The sequence below is a fragment of the Salmo salar genome, unplaced genomic scaffold, assembly GCF_905237065.1.
Source record: "Salmo salar unplaced genomic scaffold, Ssal_v3.1, whole genome shotgun sequence".
NCBI lineage: Eukaryota > Metazoa > Chordata > Actinopteri > Salmoniformes > Salmonidae > Salmo > Salmo salar.
In genome coordinates this window covers 24,966-42,927 of record NW_025548132.1, presented here as the reverse complement: position 1 = coordinate 42,927, position 17,962 = coordinate 24,966, and the positions used below count along the sequence as shown (strand labels likewise).

The 17,962-nt window shown below is 48.8% G+C and overlaps 1 pseudogene; it reads left to right on the top strand.

Annotated features, from left to right (window-relative positions):
• LOC123732687 (E3 ubiquitin-protein ligase ZNF598-like) overlaps positions 1–17,962 on the top strand; it is a 34,013-nt pseudogene that overhangs the window by 12,057 nt on the left and 3,994 nt on the right.

Below are 17,962 nucleotides of genomic sequence, written 5' to 3'. Positions count from 1 at the left end.
CAGCAGTAACAACACACCAGACAGTAACGCCCCAGCAGTAACACCACACCAGACAGTAACGTCCCAGCAGTAACACCACACCAGACAGTAACGCCCCAGCAGTAACACACCAGACAGTAACGCCCCAGCAGTAACAACACACCAGACAGTAACGCCCCAGCAGTAACACACCAGACAGTAACGTCCCAGCAGTAACAACACACCAGACAGTAACGCCCCAGCAGTAACACCACACCACACAGTAACGCCCCAGCAGTAACACCAGACAGTAACGTCCCAGCAGTAACACCACACCAGACAGTAACGCCCCAGCAGTAACAACACACCAGACAGTAACGTCCCAGCAGTAACACCAGACAGTAACGCCCCAGCAGTAACACCACACCAGACAGTAACGTCCCAGCAGTAACACCAGACAGTAACGCCCCAGCAGTAACAACACACCAGACAGTAACGCCCCAGCAGTAACACCAGACAGTAACGCCCCAGCAGTAACACCACACCAGACAGTAACGCCCCAGCAGTAACACCAGACAGTAACGCCCCAGCAGTAACACCAGACAGTAACGCCCCAGCAGTAACACCAGACAGTAACGCCCCAGCAGTAACACCAGACAGTAACGCCCCAGCAGTAACACCACACCAGACAGTAACGTCCCAGCAGTAACACCAGACAGTAACGCCCCAGCAGTAACACCAGACAGTAACGCCCCAGCAGTAACACCACACCAGACAGTAACGTCCCAGCAGTAACACCAGACAGTAACGCCCCAGCAGTAACACCACACCAGACAGTAACGCCCCAGCAGTAACACCACACCAGACAGTAACGTCCCAGCAGTAACACCAGACAGTAACGCCCCAGCAGTAACACCACACCAGACAGTAACGTCCCAGCAGTAACACCAGACAGTAACGCCCCAGCAGTAACACCACACCAGACAGTAACGTCCCAGCAGTAACACCAGACAGTAACGCCCCAGCAGTAACACCACACCAGACAGTAACGCCCCAGCAGTAACACCAGACAGTAACGTCCCAGCATTAACACCAGACAGTAACGCCCCAGCAGTAACACCACACCAGACAGTAACGCCCCAGCAGTAACAACACACCAGACAGTAACGCCCCAGCAGTAACACCAGACAGTAACGCCCCAGCAGTAACACCAGACAGTAACGCCCCAGCAGTAACACCACACCAGACAGTAACGCCCCAGCAGTAACAACACACCAGACAGTAACGCCCCAGCAGTAACACCACACCAGACAGTAACGTCCCAGCAGTAACACCACACCAGACAGTAACGTCCCAGCAGTAACACCACACCAGACAGTAACGCCCCAGCAGTAACACCACACCAGACAGTAACGTCCCAGCAGTAACACCACACCAGACAGTAACGTCCCAGCAGTAACACCACACCAGACAGTAACGCCCCAGCAGTAACACCACACCAGACAGTAACGCCCCAGCAGTAACAACACACCAGACAGTAACGCCCCAGCAGTAACACCAGACAGTAACGCCCCAGCAGTAACACCAGACAGTAACGCCCCAGCAGTAACACCACACCAGACAGTAACGCCCCAGCAGTAACAACACACCAGACAGTAACGCCCCAGCAGTAACACCACACCAGACAGTAACGTCCCAGCAGTAACACCACACCAGACAGTAACGTCCCAGCAGTAACACCACACCAGACGGTAACGCCCCAGCAGTAACACCAGACAGTAACGTCCCAGCAGTAACACCAGACAGTAACGCCCCAGCAGTAACACCACACCAGACAGTAACGTCCCAGCAGTAACACCACACCAGACAGTAACGCCCCAGCAGTAACACCAGACAGTAACGTCCCAGCAGTAACACCAGACAGTAACGCCCCAGCAGTAACACCAGACAGTAACGTCCCAGCAGTAACACCAGACAGTAACGTCCCAGCAGTAACACCACACCAGACAGTAACGTCCCAGCAGTAACACCACACCAGACAGTAACGCCCCAGCAGTAACACCACACCAGACAGTAACGTCCCAGCAGTAACACCAGACAGTAACGCCCCAGCAGTAACACCAGACAGTAACGCCCCAGCAGTAACACCAGACAGTAACGTCCCAGCAGTAACACCACACCAGACAGTAACGTCCCAGCAGTAACACCAGACAGTAACGCCCCAGCAGTAACACCAGACAGTAACGCCCCAGCAGTAACACCACACCAGACAGTAACGCCCCAGCAGTAACACCACACAGACAGTAACGCCCCAGCAGTAACACCAGACAGTAACGTCCCAGCAGTAACACCACACCAGACAGTAACGTCCCAGCAGTAACACCACACCAGACAGTAACGCCCCAGCAGTAACACCAGACAGTAACGTCCCAGCAGTAACACCAGACAGTAACGCCCCAGCAGTAACACCAGACAGTAACGCCCCAGCAGTAACACCAGACAGTAACATCCACTGGTTTTTCCATCAATGAATAAGAAGCGTCATTTTTTTCAATCGATTTAAAAATGTTCTTCTCCTGAACAATTTGGACGGCAGCAATTTGATTTATTGACATTTTTTAAGTATTCGTTTTTTTTTTTTTGCCCATTGCGTAGAGAATCATTGTTCTATCGAAACCGCTGTGAAATATATATTTAATAACCCAAAATATTGAAAACCGAAAGTAAAAGACACAAGAACTAAACATAAGAACAGGGAGCATAGAAATACCTCACATAGAACGAGATCTACATCTTCTTAGACTTGCTGTCTATGAGAGTGACAGCTCTATAACACACGTTTCTATGTGAATTTAGCTGCAGCTTTAAGTTTTGGGGGTTTTATGGATGAAAGTAACCGTAACGTAGTGATGTTGTTTATCTCCTCCAGGATTTAAAAGTTCCTTCGTCCTGAAGAGTTCTGCCCCCAACGTCCTGTCCCCGTCTCCCCCCGGCCAGGGCGGCGCCCCCGCCCAGTAAGCCCCCCCGGGGTTCACCGGCATCCCCTCAACAGCAACGTGGTGGAGCCCCCTGCATCCAGCCCCCGGTGAGACAGACCGACCATCACCTTTACAGACCATCACATCACCTTTACAGACCATCACATCACCTTTACAGACCATCACATCACCTTTACAGACCATCACATCACCTTTACAGACCGACCATCACATCACCTTTACAGGCCGACCATCACCTTTACAGACCATCACCTTTACAGACCATCACCTTTACAGACCATCACAGGACCATCACATCACCTTTACACCTTTACAGGACCATCACATCACCTTTACAGACCATCACATCACCTTTACAGACAGACCATCACATCACCTTTACAGACCATCACATCACCTTTACAGACAGACCATCACATCACCTTTACAGACAGACCATCACATCACCTTTACAGACCAGACATCACCTTTACAGACCAGACATCACCTTTACAGACTCCAGACAGACCATCACCTTTACAGACTCCAGACAGACCACCACCTTTACAGACTCCAGACAGACCACCACCTTTACAGACACCAGACAGACCAGACTCCAGACAGACCACCACCTTTACAGACTCCAGACAGACCAGACTCCAGACAGACCACCACCTTTACAGACTCCAGACAGACCACCACCTTTACAGACACCAGACAGACCAGACTCCAGACAGACCACCACCTTTACAGACTCCAGACAGACCAGACTCCAGACAGACCACCACCTTTACAGACTCCAGACAGACCAGACTCCAGACAGACCGCCACCTTTACAGACTCCAGACAGACCACCACCTTTACAGACTCCAGACAGACCACCACCTTTACAGACTCCAGACAGACCACCACCTTTACAGACTCCAGACAGACCACCACCTTTACAGACTCCAGACAGACCACCACCTTTACAGACTCCAGACAGACCACCACCTTTACAGACACCAGACAGACCACCACCTTTACAGACTCCAGACAGACCACCACCTTTACAGACTAGACATCACCTTTACAGACTAGACATCACCTTTACAGACTCCAGACAGACCGCCACCTTTACAGACTCCAGACAGACCGCCACCTTTACAGACTCCAGACAGACTGCCACCTTTACAGACTCCAGACAGACCACCACCTTTACAGACTCCAGACAGACCGCCACCTTTACAGACTCCAGACAGACCACCACCTTTACAGACTCCAGACAGACCGCCACCTTTACAGACTCCAGACAGACCGCCACCTTTACAGACTCCAGACAGACCGCCACCTTTACAGACTCCAGACAGACCGCCACCTTTACAGACTCCAGACAGACCGCCACCTTTACAGACTCCAGACAGACCACCACCTTTACAGACTCCAGACAGACCACCACCTTTACAGACTCCAGACAGACCAGACTCCAGACAGACACCAGACAGACCAGACTCCAGACAGACCACCACCTTTACAGACTCCAGACAGACCGCCACCTTTACACAACAACACATATTTGATTGAAGCTCAGTGTGTCTAAATGACTCCATATGGGGGGTGTTCAGCTCTCCCCAGTCCCCGGGGGTGTTCAGCTCTCCCCAGTCCCCGGGGTGTTCAGCTCTCCCCAGCCCGGGGTGTACCTGGCTCCAGAGAACTTCCAGCGACGGAACATGGAACTGATCCAGTCCATTAAGAACCTCCTGCAGAACGACCAGTCACGATTCAACCAGTTCAAGGACTACTCTGGCCAGTTCAGACAGGTACGCCCTGACTCCTAACCTTAACCCCCCTAACCCTAACCTTAACCCCCCTAACCCTAAGGACTACTCTGGACAGTTCAGACAGGTAAGCCCTGACTCCTATCCCTAAGGACTACTCTGGACAGTTCAGACAGGTACGCCCTGACTCCTATTCCTAACCTTAACCCCCCTATCCCTGACCCTAAGACTACTCTGGACAGTTCAGACAGGTACGCCCTGACTCCTATTCCTAACCTTAACCCCCCTATCCCTGACCCTAAGGACTACTCTGGACAGTTCAGACAGGTAAGCCCTGACTCCTATCCCTAAGGACTACTCTGGACAGTTCAGACAGGTACGCCCTGACTCCTATTCCTAACCTTAACCCCCCTATCCCTGACCCTAAGGACTACTCTGGACAGTTCAGACAGGTAAGCCCTGACTCCTAACCCTAAGGACTACTCTGGACAGTTCAGACAGGTAAGCCCTGACTCCTAACCCTAAGGACTACTCTGGACAGTTCAGACAGGTAAGCCCTGACTCCTATCCCTAAGGACTACTCTGGACAGTTCAGACAGGTAAGCCCTGACTCCTATCCCTAAGGACTACTCTGGACAGTTCAGACAGGTAAGCCCTGACTCCTATCCCTGACCCTAAGGACTACTCTGGACAGTTCAGACAGGTAAGCCCTGACTCCTATCCCTAAGGACTACTCTGGACAGTTCAGACAGGTAAGCCCTGACTCCTATCCCTAAGGACTACTCTGGACAGTTCAGACAGGTAAGCCCTGACTCCTATCCCTGAGGACTACTCTGGACAGTTCAGACAGGTAAGCCCTGACTCCTATCCCTAAGGACTACTCTGGACAGTTCAGACAGGTAAGCCCTGACTCCTATCCCTAAGGACTACTCTGGACAGTTCAGACAGGTAAGCCCTGACTCCTATCCCTAAGGACTACTCTGGACAGTTCAGACAGGTAAGCCCTGACTCCTGATCCCTAAGGACTACTCTGGACAGTTCAGACAGGTAAGCCCTGACTCCTATCCCTAAGGACTACTCTGGACAGTTCAGACAGGTAAGCCCTGACTCCTATCCCTAAGGACTACTCTGGACAGTTCAGACAGGTAAGCCCTGACTCCTATCCCTAAGGACTACTCTGGACAGTTCAGACAGGTAAGCCCTGACTCCTGACCCTAAGGACTACTCTGGACAGTTCAGACAGGTACGCCCTGACTCCTATTCCTAACCTTAACCCCCTATCCCTGACCCTAAGACTACTCTGGACAGTTCAGACAGGTAAGCCCTGACTCCTATTCCTAACCTTAACCCCTAACTCTAACCTTAACCCCCCTATCCCTGACCCTAAGGACTACTCTGGACAGTTCAGACAGGTAAGCCCTGACTCCTATCCCTGCCCTAAGACTACTCTGGACAGTTCAGACAGGTAAGCCCTGACTCCTATCCCTAAGGACTACTCTGGACAGTTCAGACAGGTACGCCCTGACTCCTAACCCTAAGGACTACTCTAGACAGTTCAGACAGGTACGCCCTGACTCCTAACCCTAAGGACTACTCTGGACAGTTCAGACAGGTACGCCCTGACTCCTATCCCTGACCCTAAGGACTACTCTGGACAGTTCAGACAGGTAAGCCCTGACTCCTATCCCTAAGGACTACTCTGGACAGTTCAGACAGGTAAGCCCTGACTCCTATCCCTGAGGACTACTCTGAACAGTTCAGACAGGTAAGCCCTGACTCCTATCCCTGAGGACTACTCTGGACAGTTCAGACAGGTAAGCCCTGACTCCTATCCCTAAGGACTACTCTGGACAGTTCAGACAGGTAAGCCCTGACTCCTATCCCTAAGGACTACTCTGGACAGTTCAGACAGGTACGCCTGACTCCTAACCCTAAGGACTACTCTGGACAGTTCAGACAGGTACGCCCCTGACTCCTATCCCTAAGGACTACTCTGGACAGTTCAGACAGGTAAGCCCTGACTCCTAACCCTAAGGACTACTCTGGACAGTTCAGACAGGTAAGCCCTGACTCCTAACCCTAAGGACTACTCTGGACAGTTCAGACAGGTAAGCCCTGACTCCTATCCCTAAGGACTACTCTGGACAGTTCAGACAGGTAAGCCCTGACTCCTATCCCTAAGGACTACTCTGGACAGTTCAGACAGGTAAGCCCTGACTCCTATCCCTGACCCTAAGGACTACTCTGGACAGTTCAGACAGGTAAGCCCTGACTCCTATCCCTAAGGACTACTCTGGACAGTTCAGACAGGTACGCCCTGACTCCTAACCCTAAGGACTACTCTAGACAGTTCAGACAGGTACGCCCTGACTCCTAACCCTAAGGACTACTCTGGACAGTTCAGACAGGTACGCCCTGACTCCTATCCCTGACCCTAAGGACTACTCTGGACAGTTCAGACAGGTAAGCCCTGACTCCTATCCCTAAGGACTACTCTGGACAGTTCAGACAGGTAAGCCCTGACTCCTATCCCTGAGGACTACTCTGAACAGTTCAGACAGGTAAGCCCTGACTCCTATCCCTGAGGACTACTCTGGACAGTTCAGACAGGTAAGCCCTGACTCCTATCCCTAAGGACTACTCTGGACAGTTCAGACAGGTAAGCCCTGACTCCTATCCCTAAGGACTACTCTGGACAGTTCAGACAGGTACGCCCTGACTCCTAACCCTAAGGACTACTCTGGACAGTTCAGACAGGTACGCCCTGACTCCTATCCCTAAGGACTACTCTGGACAGTTCAGACAGGTAAGCCCTGACTCCTAACCCTAAGGACTACTCTGGACAGTTCAGACAGGTAAGCCCTGACTCCTATCCCTAAGGACTACTCTGGACAGTTCAGACAGGTAAGCCCTGACTCCTATCCCTAAGGACTACTCTGGACAGTTCAGACAGGTAAGCCCTGACTCCTATCCCTGACCCTAAGGACTACTCTGGACAGTTCAGACAGGTAAGCCCTGACTCCTATCCCTAAGGACTACTCTGGACAGTTCAGACAGGTAAGCCCTGACTCCTATCCCTAAGGACTACTCTGGACAGTTCAGACAGGTAAGCCCTGACTCCTATCCCTGAGGACTACTCTGGACAGTTCAGACAGGTAAGCCCTGACTCCTATCCCTAAGGACTACTCTGGACAGTTCAGACAGGTAAGCCCTGACTCCTATCCCTAAGGACTACTCTGGACAGTTCAGACAGGTAAGCCCTGACTCCTATCCCTAAGGACTACTCTGGACAGTTCAGACAGGTAAGCCCTGACTCCTGACCCTAAGGACTACTCTGGACAGTTCAGACAGGTAAGCCCTGACTCCTAACCCTAAGGACTACTCTGGACAGTTCAGACAGGTAAGCCCTGACTCCTGACCCTAAGGACTACTCTGGACAGTTCAGACAGGTACGCCCTGACCCTAAGGACTACTCTGGACAGTTCAGACAGGTAAGCCCTGACTCCTATCCCTGAGGACTACTCTGGACAGTTCAGACAGGTAAGCCCTGACTCCTAACCCTAAGGACTACTCTGGACAGTTCAGACAGGTACGCCCTGACTCCTATCCCTAAGGACTACTCTGGACAGTTCAGACAGGTACGCCCTGACTCCTATCCCTGAGGACTACTCTGGACAGTTCAGACAGGTACGCCCTGACTCCTATCCCTAAGGACTACTCTGGACAGTTCAGACAGGTAAGCCCTGACTCCTATCCCTAAGGACTACTCTGGACAGTTCAGACAGGTAAGCCCTGACTCCTATCCCTAAGGACTACTCTGGACAGTTCAGACAGGTAATCCCTGACTCCTATCCCTGACCCTAAGGACTACTCTGGACAGTTCAGACAGGTAAGCCCTGACTCCTATCCCTAAGGACTACTCTGGACAGTTCAGACAGGTAAGCCCTGACTCCTATCCCTAAGGACTACTCTGGACAGTTCAGACAGGTAAGCCCTGACTCCTATCCCTAAGGACTACTCTGGACAGTTCAGACAGGTAAGCCCTGACTCCTATCCCTAAGGACTACTCTGGACAGTTCAGACAGGTACGCCTGACTCCTATCCCTAACCTTAACCCCCAACCCTAACCTTAACCCCTAACCCTAACCTTAACCCCCCTAACCATCACCCTAAGAACTACTCTGGATGGTTCAGACAGGATTTTATGTGGATGGTGCTGCACCATCAGAGCTGTAAGACTGTTGGGGCTGAACTATCCTCTCTATATCTCTAACCCGTAGTTACATACAGACTGTTGGGGCTGAACTATCCTCTCTCTATATCTCTAACCCGTAGTTACATCCAGACTGTTGGGGCTGAACTATCCTCTCTATATCTCTAACCCGTAGTTACATCCAGACTGTTGGGGCTGAACTATCCTCTCTATATCTCTAACCCGTAGTTACATCCAGACTGTTGGGGCTGAACTATCCTCTCTATATCTCTAACCCGTAGTTACATCCAGACTGTTGGGGCTGAACTATCCTCTCTATATATCTCTAACCCGTAGTTACATCCAGACTGTTGGGGCTGAACTATCCTCTCTCTATATCTCTAACCCGTAGTTACATACAGACTGTTGGGGCTGAACTATCCTCTCTATATATCTCTAACCCGTAGTTACATCCAGACTGTTGGGGCTGAACTATCCTCTCTATATATCTCTAACCCGTAGTTACATCCAGACTGTTGGGGCTGAACTATCCTCTCTATATATCTCTAACCCGTAGTTACATACAGACTGTTGGGGCTGAACTATCCTCTCTATATATCTCTAACCCGTAGTTACATACAGACTGTTGGGGCTGAACTATCCTCTCTATATATCTCTAACCCGTAGTTACATCCAGACTGTTGGGGCTGAACTATCCTCTCTCTATATCTCTAACCCGTAGTTACATCCAGACTGTTGGGGCTGAACTATCCTCTCTATATATCTCTAACCCGTAGTTACATCCAGACTGTTGGGGCTGAACTATCCTCTCTCTATATCTCTAACCCGTAGTTACATCCAGACTGTTGGGGCTGAACTATCCTCTCTATATCTCTAACCCGTAGTTACATCCAGACTGTTGGGGCTGAACTATCCTCTCTATATATCTCTAACCCGTAGTTACATCCAGACTGTTGGGGCTGAACTATCCTCTCTCTATATCTCTAACCCGTAGTTACATCCAGACTGTTGGGGCTGAACTATCCTCTCTATATATCTCTAACCCGTAGTTACATCCAGACTGTTGGGGCTGAACTATCCTCTCTCTATATCTCTAACCCGTAGTTACATCCAGACTGTTGGGGCTGAACTATCCTCTCTATATCTCTAACCCGTGAGTTACATACAGACTGTTGGGGCTGAACTATCCTCTCTATATATCTCTAACCCGTAGTTACATCCAGACTGTTGGGGCTGAACTATCCTCTCTCTATATCTCTAACCCGTAGTTACATCCAGACTGTTGGGGCTGAACTATCCTCTCTATATCTCTAACCCGTAGTTACATACAGACTGTTGGGGCTGAACTATCCTCTCTATATATCTCTAACCCGTAGTTACATCCAGACTGTTGGGGCTGAACTATCCTCTCTCTATATCTCTAACCCGTAGTTACATCCAGACTGTTGGGGCTGAACTATCCTCTCTATATATCTCTAACCCGTAGTTACATACAGACTGTTGGGGCTGAACTATCCTCTCTATATATCTCTAACCCGTAGTTACATCCAGACTGTTGGGGCTGAACTATCCTCTCTATATATCTCTAACCCGTAGTTACATCCAGACTGTTGGGGCTGAACTATCCTCTCTCTATATCTCTAACCCGTAGTTACATCCAGACTGTTGGGGCTGAACTATCCTCTCTATATATCTCTAACCCGTAGTTACATCCAGACTGTTGGGGCTGAACTATCCTCTCTATATATCTCTAACCCGTAGTTACATCCAGACTGTTGGGGCTGAACTATCCTCTCTATATCTCTAACCCGTAGTTACATACAGACTGTTGGGGCTGAACTATCCTCTCTATATCTCTAACCCGTAGTTACATACAGACTGTAAGTGTCAAAGGCTTTTATTGACAATTACATGAAGTTGATGCAAAGACTCAGTATTTACAGTGTTGAACGGGTCTATAGACCCAGTAAGGCTAACAGGCTAATGTTCCTATAGACCCAGTAAGGCTAACAGGCTAATGTTCCTATCCACCCAGTAAGGCTAACAGGCTAATGTTCCTATCCACCCTGTAAGGCTAACAGGCTAATGTTCCTATAGACCCAGTAAGGCTAACAGGCTAATGTTCCTATCCACCCTGTAAGGCTAACAGGCTAATGTTCCTATAGACCCAGTAAGGCTAACAGGCTAATGTTCCTATCCATCTCTCTCTCTCTAACAGGCTAATGTTCCTATCCACCCAGTAAGGCTAACAGGCTAATGTTCCTATCCACCCTGTAAGGCTAACAGGCTAATGTTCCTATCCACCCTGTAAGGCTAACAGGCTAATGTTCCTATCCACCCAGTAAGGCTAACAGGCTAATGTTCCTATCCATCTCTCTCTCTCTAACAGGCTAATGTTCCTATCCACCCAGTAAGGCTAACAGGCTAATGTTCCTATCCACCCAGTAAGGCTAACAGGCTAATGTTCCTATCCACCCTGTAAGGCTAACAGGCTAATGTTCCTATCCACCCAGTAAGGCTAACAGGCTAATGTTCCTATCCATCTCTCTCTCTAACAGGCTAATGTTCCTATCCACCCAGCAAGGCTAACAGGCTAATGTTCCTATCCACCCAGTAAGGCTAACAGGCTAATGTTCCTATCCACCCAGTAAGGCTAACAGGCTAATGTTCCTATCCACCCAGTAAGGCTAACAGGCTAATGTTCCTATCCACCCAGTAAGGCTAACAGGCTAATGTTCCTATCCACCCAGTAAGGCTAACAGGCTAATGTTCCTATCCACCCATTAAGGCTAACGTTCCTATCCACCCAGTAAGGCTAACAGGCTAATGTTCCTATCCATCTCTCTCTCTAACAGGCTAATGTTCCTATCCACCCTGTAAGGCTAACAGGCTAATGTTCCTATCCACCCAGTAAGGCTAACAGGCTAATGTTCCTATAGACCCAGTAAGGCTAACAGGCTAATGTTCCTATCCACCCAGTAAGGCTAACAGGCTAATGTTCCTATCCACCCAGTAAGGCTAACAGGCTAATGTTCCTATCCACCCAGTAAGGCTAGCAGGCTAATGTTCCTATCCACCCAGTAAGGCTAACAGGCTAATGTTCCTATCCACCCAGTAAGGCTAACAGGCTAATGTTCCTATCCATCTCTCTCTCTAACAGGCTAATGTTCCTATCCACCCAGTAAGGCTAACAGGCTAATGTTCCTATCCACCCAGTAAGGCTAACAGGCTAATGTTCCTATCCACCCAGTAAGGCTAACAGGCTAATGTTCCTATCCACCCAGTAAGGCTAACAGGCTAATGTTCCTATCCACCCAGTAAGGCTAACAGGCTAATGTTCCTATCCACCCATTAAGGCTAACGTTCCTATCCACCCAGTAAGGCTAACAGGCTAATGTTCCTATCCATCTCTCTCTCTCTAACAGGCTAATGTTCCTATCCACCCAGTAAGGCTAACAGGCTAATGTTCCTATAGACCCAGTAAGGCTAACAGGCTAATGTTCCTATCCACCCAGTAAGGCTAACAGGCTAATGTTCCTATCCACCCAGTAAGGCTAACAGGCTAATGTTCCTATCCACCCAGTAAGGCTAGCAGGCTAATGTTCCTATCCACCCAGTAAGGCTAACAGGCTAATGTTCCTATCCATCTCTCTCTCTCTAACAGGCTAATGTTCCTATCCACCCAGTAAGGCCAGCAGGCTAATGTTCCTATAGACCCAGTAAGGCTAACAGGCTAATGTTCCTATCCACCCAGTAAGGCTAACAGGCTAATGTTCCTATCCACCCAGTAAGGCTAACAGGCTAATGTTCCTATCCACCCAGTAAGGCTAACAGGCTAATGTTCCTATCCACCCAGTAAGGCCAGCAGGCTAATGTTCCTATCCACTCTGTAAGGCCAGCAGGCTAATGTTCCTATCCACCCAGTAAGGCTAACAGGCTAATGTTCCTATCCACCCAGTAAGGCTAACAGGCTAATGTTCCTATCCATCTCTCTCTCTAACAGGCTAATGTTCCTATCCACCCAGTAAGGCTAACAGGCTAATGTTCCTATCCACCCTGTAAGGCTAACAGGCTAATGTTCCTATCCACCCAGTAAGGCTAACAGGCTAATGTTCCTATCCACCCAGTAAGGCTAGCAGGCTAATGTTCCTATCCACCCAGTAAGGCTAACAGGCTAATGTTCCTATCCACCCTGTAAGGCTAACAGGCTAATGTTCCTATCCACCCAGTAAGGTCAGCAGGCTAATGTTCCTATCCACCCTGTAAGGCTAACAGGCTAATGTTCCTATCCACCCAGTAAGGCTAACAGGCTAATGTTCCTATCCACCCAGTAAGGCTAACAGGCTAATGTTCCTATCCACTCAGTAAGGCTAACAGGCTAATGTTCCTATCCACCCAGTAAGGCTAACAGGCTAATGTTCCTATCCACCCTGTAAGGCTAACAGGCTAATGTTCCTATCCATCTCTCTCTCTCTAACAGGCTAATGTTCCTATAGACCCAGTAAGGCTAGCAGGCTAATGTTCCTATCCACCCAGTAAGGCTAACAGGCTAATGTTCCTATCCACCCAGTAAGGCTAACAGGCTAATGTTCCTATCCACTCAGTAAGGCTAACAGGCTAATGTTCCTATCCATCTCTCTCTCTCTAACAGGCTAATGTTCCTATAGACCCAGTAAGGCTAGCAGGCTAATGTTCCTATAGACCCAGTAAGGCTAACAGGCTAATGTTCCTATAGACCCAGTAAGGCTAGCAGGCTAATGTTCCTATCCACCCTGTAAGGCTAACAGGCTAATGTTCCTATCCACCCTGTAAGGCTAACAGGCTAATGTTCCTATCCATCTCTCTCTCTCTAACAGGCTAATGTTCCTATCCACCCAGTAAGGCTAACAGGCTAATGTTCCTATCCACCCTGTAAGGCTAACAGGCTAATGTTCCTATCCACCCAGTAAGGCTAACAGGCTAATGTTCCTATAGACCCAGTAAGGCTAACAGGCTAATGTTCCTATCCATCTCTCTCTCTAACAGGCTAATGTTCCTATCCACCCAGTAAGGCTAACAGGCTAATGTTCCTATCCACCCAGTAAGGCTAACAGGCTAATGTTCCTATCCACCCAGTAAGGCTAACAGGCTAATGTTCCTATCCACCCTGTAAGGCTAACAGGCTAATGTTCCTATCCACCCAGTAAGGCTAACAGGCTAATGTTCCTATCCACCCTGTAAGGCTAACAGGCTAATGTTCCTATCCATCTCTCTCTCTCTAACAGGCTAATGTTCCTATCCACCCAGTAAGGCTAACAGGCTAATGTTCCTATCCATCTCTCTCTCTAACAGGCTAATGTTCCTATCCACCCTGTAAGGCTAGCAGGCTAATGTTCCTATCCATCTCTCTCTCTAACAGGCTAATGTTCCTATCCACCCTGTAAGGCTAACAGGCTAATGTTCCTATCCATCTCTCTCTCTCTAACAGGCTAATGTTCCTATCCACCCTGTAAGGCTAACAGGCTAATGTTCCTATCCATCTCTCTCTCTAACAGGCTAATGTTCCAATCCACCCTGTAAGGCTAACAGGCTAATGTTCCTATCCATTCTCTCTCTCTAACAGGCTAATGTTCCTATCCACCCTGTAAGGCTAACAGGCTAATGTTCCTATCCACCCAGTAAGGCTAACAGGCTAATGTTCCTATCCACCCAGTAAGGCTAACAGGCTAATGTTCCTATCCACCCAGTAAGGCTAACAGGCTAATGTTCCTATCCATCTCTCTCTCTAACAGGCTAATGTTCCTATCCACCCAGTAAGGCTAACAGGCTAATGTTCCTATCCACCCAGTAAGGCTAACAGGCTAATGTTCCTATAGACCCAGTAAGGCTAACAGGCTAATGTTCCTATCCACCCTGTAAGGCTAACAGGCTAATGTTCCTATCCACCCTGTAAGGCCAACAGGCTAATGTTCCTATCCACCCAGTAAGGCTAACAGGCTAATGTTCCTATCCACCCAGTAAGGCTAACAGGCTAATGTTCCTATGCACCCTGTAAGGCTAACAGGCTAATGTTCCTATCCACCCTGTAAGGCTAACAGGCTAATGTTCCTATCCACCCAGTAAGGCTAACAGGCTAATGTTCCTATCCACCCAGTAAGGCTAACAGGCTAATGTTCCTATCCACCCAGTAAGGCTAACAGGCTAATGTTCCTATCCACCCAGTAAGGCTAACAGGCTAATGTTCCTATCCACCCTGTAAGGCTAACAGGCTAATGTTCCTATCCACCCAGTAAGGCTAGCAGGCTAATGTTCCTATCCACCCAGTAAGGCTAACAGGCTAATGTTCCTATCCACCCAGTAAGGCTAACAGGCTAATGTTCCTATCCACCCAGTAAGGCTAACAGGCTAATGTTCCTATCCACCCAGTAAGGCTAACAGGCTAATGTTCCTATCCACCCAGTACGGCTAACAGGCTAATGTTCCTATCCATCTCTCTCTCTCTAACAGGCTAATGTTCCAATCCACCCTGTAAGGCTAACAGGCTAATGTTCCTATCCATCTCTCTCTCTCTAACAGGCTAATGTTCCTATCCACCCTGTAAGGCTAACAGGCTAATGTTCCTATCCACCCAGTAAGGCTAACAGGCTAATGTTCCTATCCACCCAGTAAGGCTAACAGGCTAATGTTCCTATCCACCCAGTAAGGCTAACAGGCTAATGTTCCTATCCATCTCTCTCTCTAACAGGCTAATGTTCCTATCCACCCAGTAAGGCTAACAGGCTAATGTTCCTATCCATCTCTCTCTCTCTAACAGGCTAATGTTCCTATCCACCCTGTAAGGCTAACAGGCTAATGTTCCTATCCACCCTGTAAGGCTAACAGGCTAATGTTCCTATAGACCCAGTAAGGCTAACAGGCTAATGTTCCTATCCACCCAGTAAGGCTAACAGGCTAATGTTCCTATAGACCCAGTAAGGCTAACAGGCTAATGTTCCTATCCACCCTGTAAGGCTAACAGGCTAATGTTCCTATCCACCCTGTAAGGCCAACAGGCTAATGTTCCTATCCACCCAGTAAGGCTAACAGGCTAATGTTCCTATCCACCCAGTAAGGCTAACAGGCTAATGTTCCTATGCACCCTGTAAGGCTAACAGGCTAATGTTCCTATCCACCCTGTAAGGCTAACAGGCTAATGTTCCTATCCACCCAGTAAGGCTAACAGGCTAATGTTCCTATCCACCCAGTAAGGCTAACAGGCTAATGTTCCTATCCACCCAGTAAGGCTAACAGGCTAATGTTCCTATCCACCCAGTAAGGCTAACAGGCTAATGTTCCTATCCACCCTGTAAGGCTAACAGGCTAATGTTCCTATCCACCCAGTAAGGCTAGCAGGCTAATGTTCCTATCCACCCAGTAAGGCTAACAGGCTAATGTTCCTATCCACCCAGTAAGGCTAACAGGCTAATGTTCCTATCCACCCAGTAAGGCTAACAGGCTAATGTTCCTATCCACCCAGTAAGGCTAACAGGCTAATGTTCCTATCCACCCAGTACGGCTAACAGGCTAATGTTCCTATCCATCTCTCTCTCTCTAACAGGCTAATGTTCCTATCCACCCAGTAAGGCTAACAGGCTAATGTTCCTATCCACCCAGTAAGGCTAACAGGCTAATGTTCCTATCCATCTCTCTCTTCTAACAGGCTAATGTTCCTATCCACCCAGTAAGGCTAACAGGCTAATGTTCCTATCCACCCAGTAAGGCTAACAGGCTAATGTTCCTATCCACCCTGTAAGGCTAACAGGCTAATGTTCCTATAGACCCAGTAAGGCTAACAGGCTAATGTTCCTATCCACCCTGTAAGGCTAACAGGCTAATGTTCCAATCCACCCTGTAAGGCTAACAGGCTAATGTTCCTATCCATCTCTCTCTCTTAACAGGCTAATGTTCCTATCCACCCTGTAAGGCTAACAGGCTAATGTTCCTATCCACCCAGTAAGGCTAACAGGCTAATGTTCCTATCCACCCAGTAAGGCTAACAGGCTAATGTTCCTATCCACCCAGTAAGGCTAACAGGCTAATGTTCCTATCCATCTCTCTCTCTAACAGGCTAATGTTCCTATCCACCCAGTAAGGCTAACAGGCTAATGTTCCTATCCATCTCTCTCTCTCTAACAGGCTAATGTTCCTATCCACCCTGTAAGGCTAACAGGCTAATGTTCCTATCCACCCTGTAAGGCTAACAGGCTAATGTTCCTATAGACCCAGTAAGGCTAACAGGCTAATGTTCCTATCCACCCAGTAAGGCTAACAGGCTAATGTTCCTATCGACCCAGTAAGGCTAACAGGCTAATGTTCCTATCCACCCTGTAAGGCTAACAGGCTAATGTTCCTATCCACCCTGTAAGGCCAACAGGCTAATGTTCCTATCCACCCAGTAAGGCTAACAGGCTAATGTTCCTATCCACCCAGTAAGGCTAACAGGCTAATGTTCCTATGCACCCTGTAAGGCTAACAGGCTAATGTTCCTATCCACCCTGTAAGGCTAACAGGCTAATGTTCCTATCCACCCAGTAAGGCTAACAGGCTAATGTTCCTATCCACCCAGTAAGGCTAACAGGCTAATGTTCCTATCCACCCAGTAAGGCTAACAGGCTAATGTTCCTATCCACCCAGTAAGGCTAACAGGCTAATGTTCCTATCCACCCTGTAAGGCTAACAGGCTAATGTTCCTATCCACCCAGTAAGGCTAGCAGGCTAATGTTCCTATCCACCCAGTAAGGCTAACAGGCTAATGTTCCTATCCACCCAGTAAGGCTAACAGGCTAATGTTCCTATCCACCCAGTAAGGCTAACAGGCTAATGTTCCTATCCACCCAGTAAGGCTAACAGGCTAATGTTCCTATCCACCCAGTACGGCTAACAGGCTAATGTTCCTATCCATCTCTCTCTCTCTAACAGGCTAATGTTCCAATCCACCCTGTAAGGCTAACAGGCTAATGTTCCTATCCATCTCTCTCTCTCTAACAGGCTAATGTTCCTATCCACCCTGTAAGGCTAACAGGCTAATGTTCCTATCC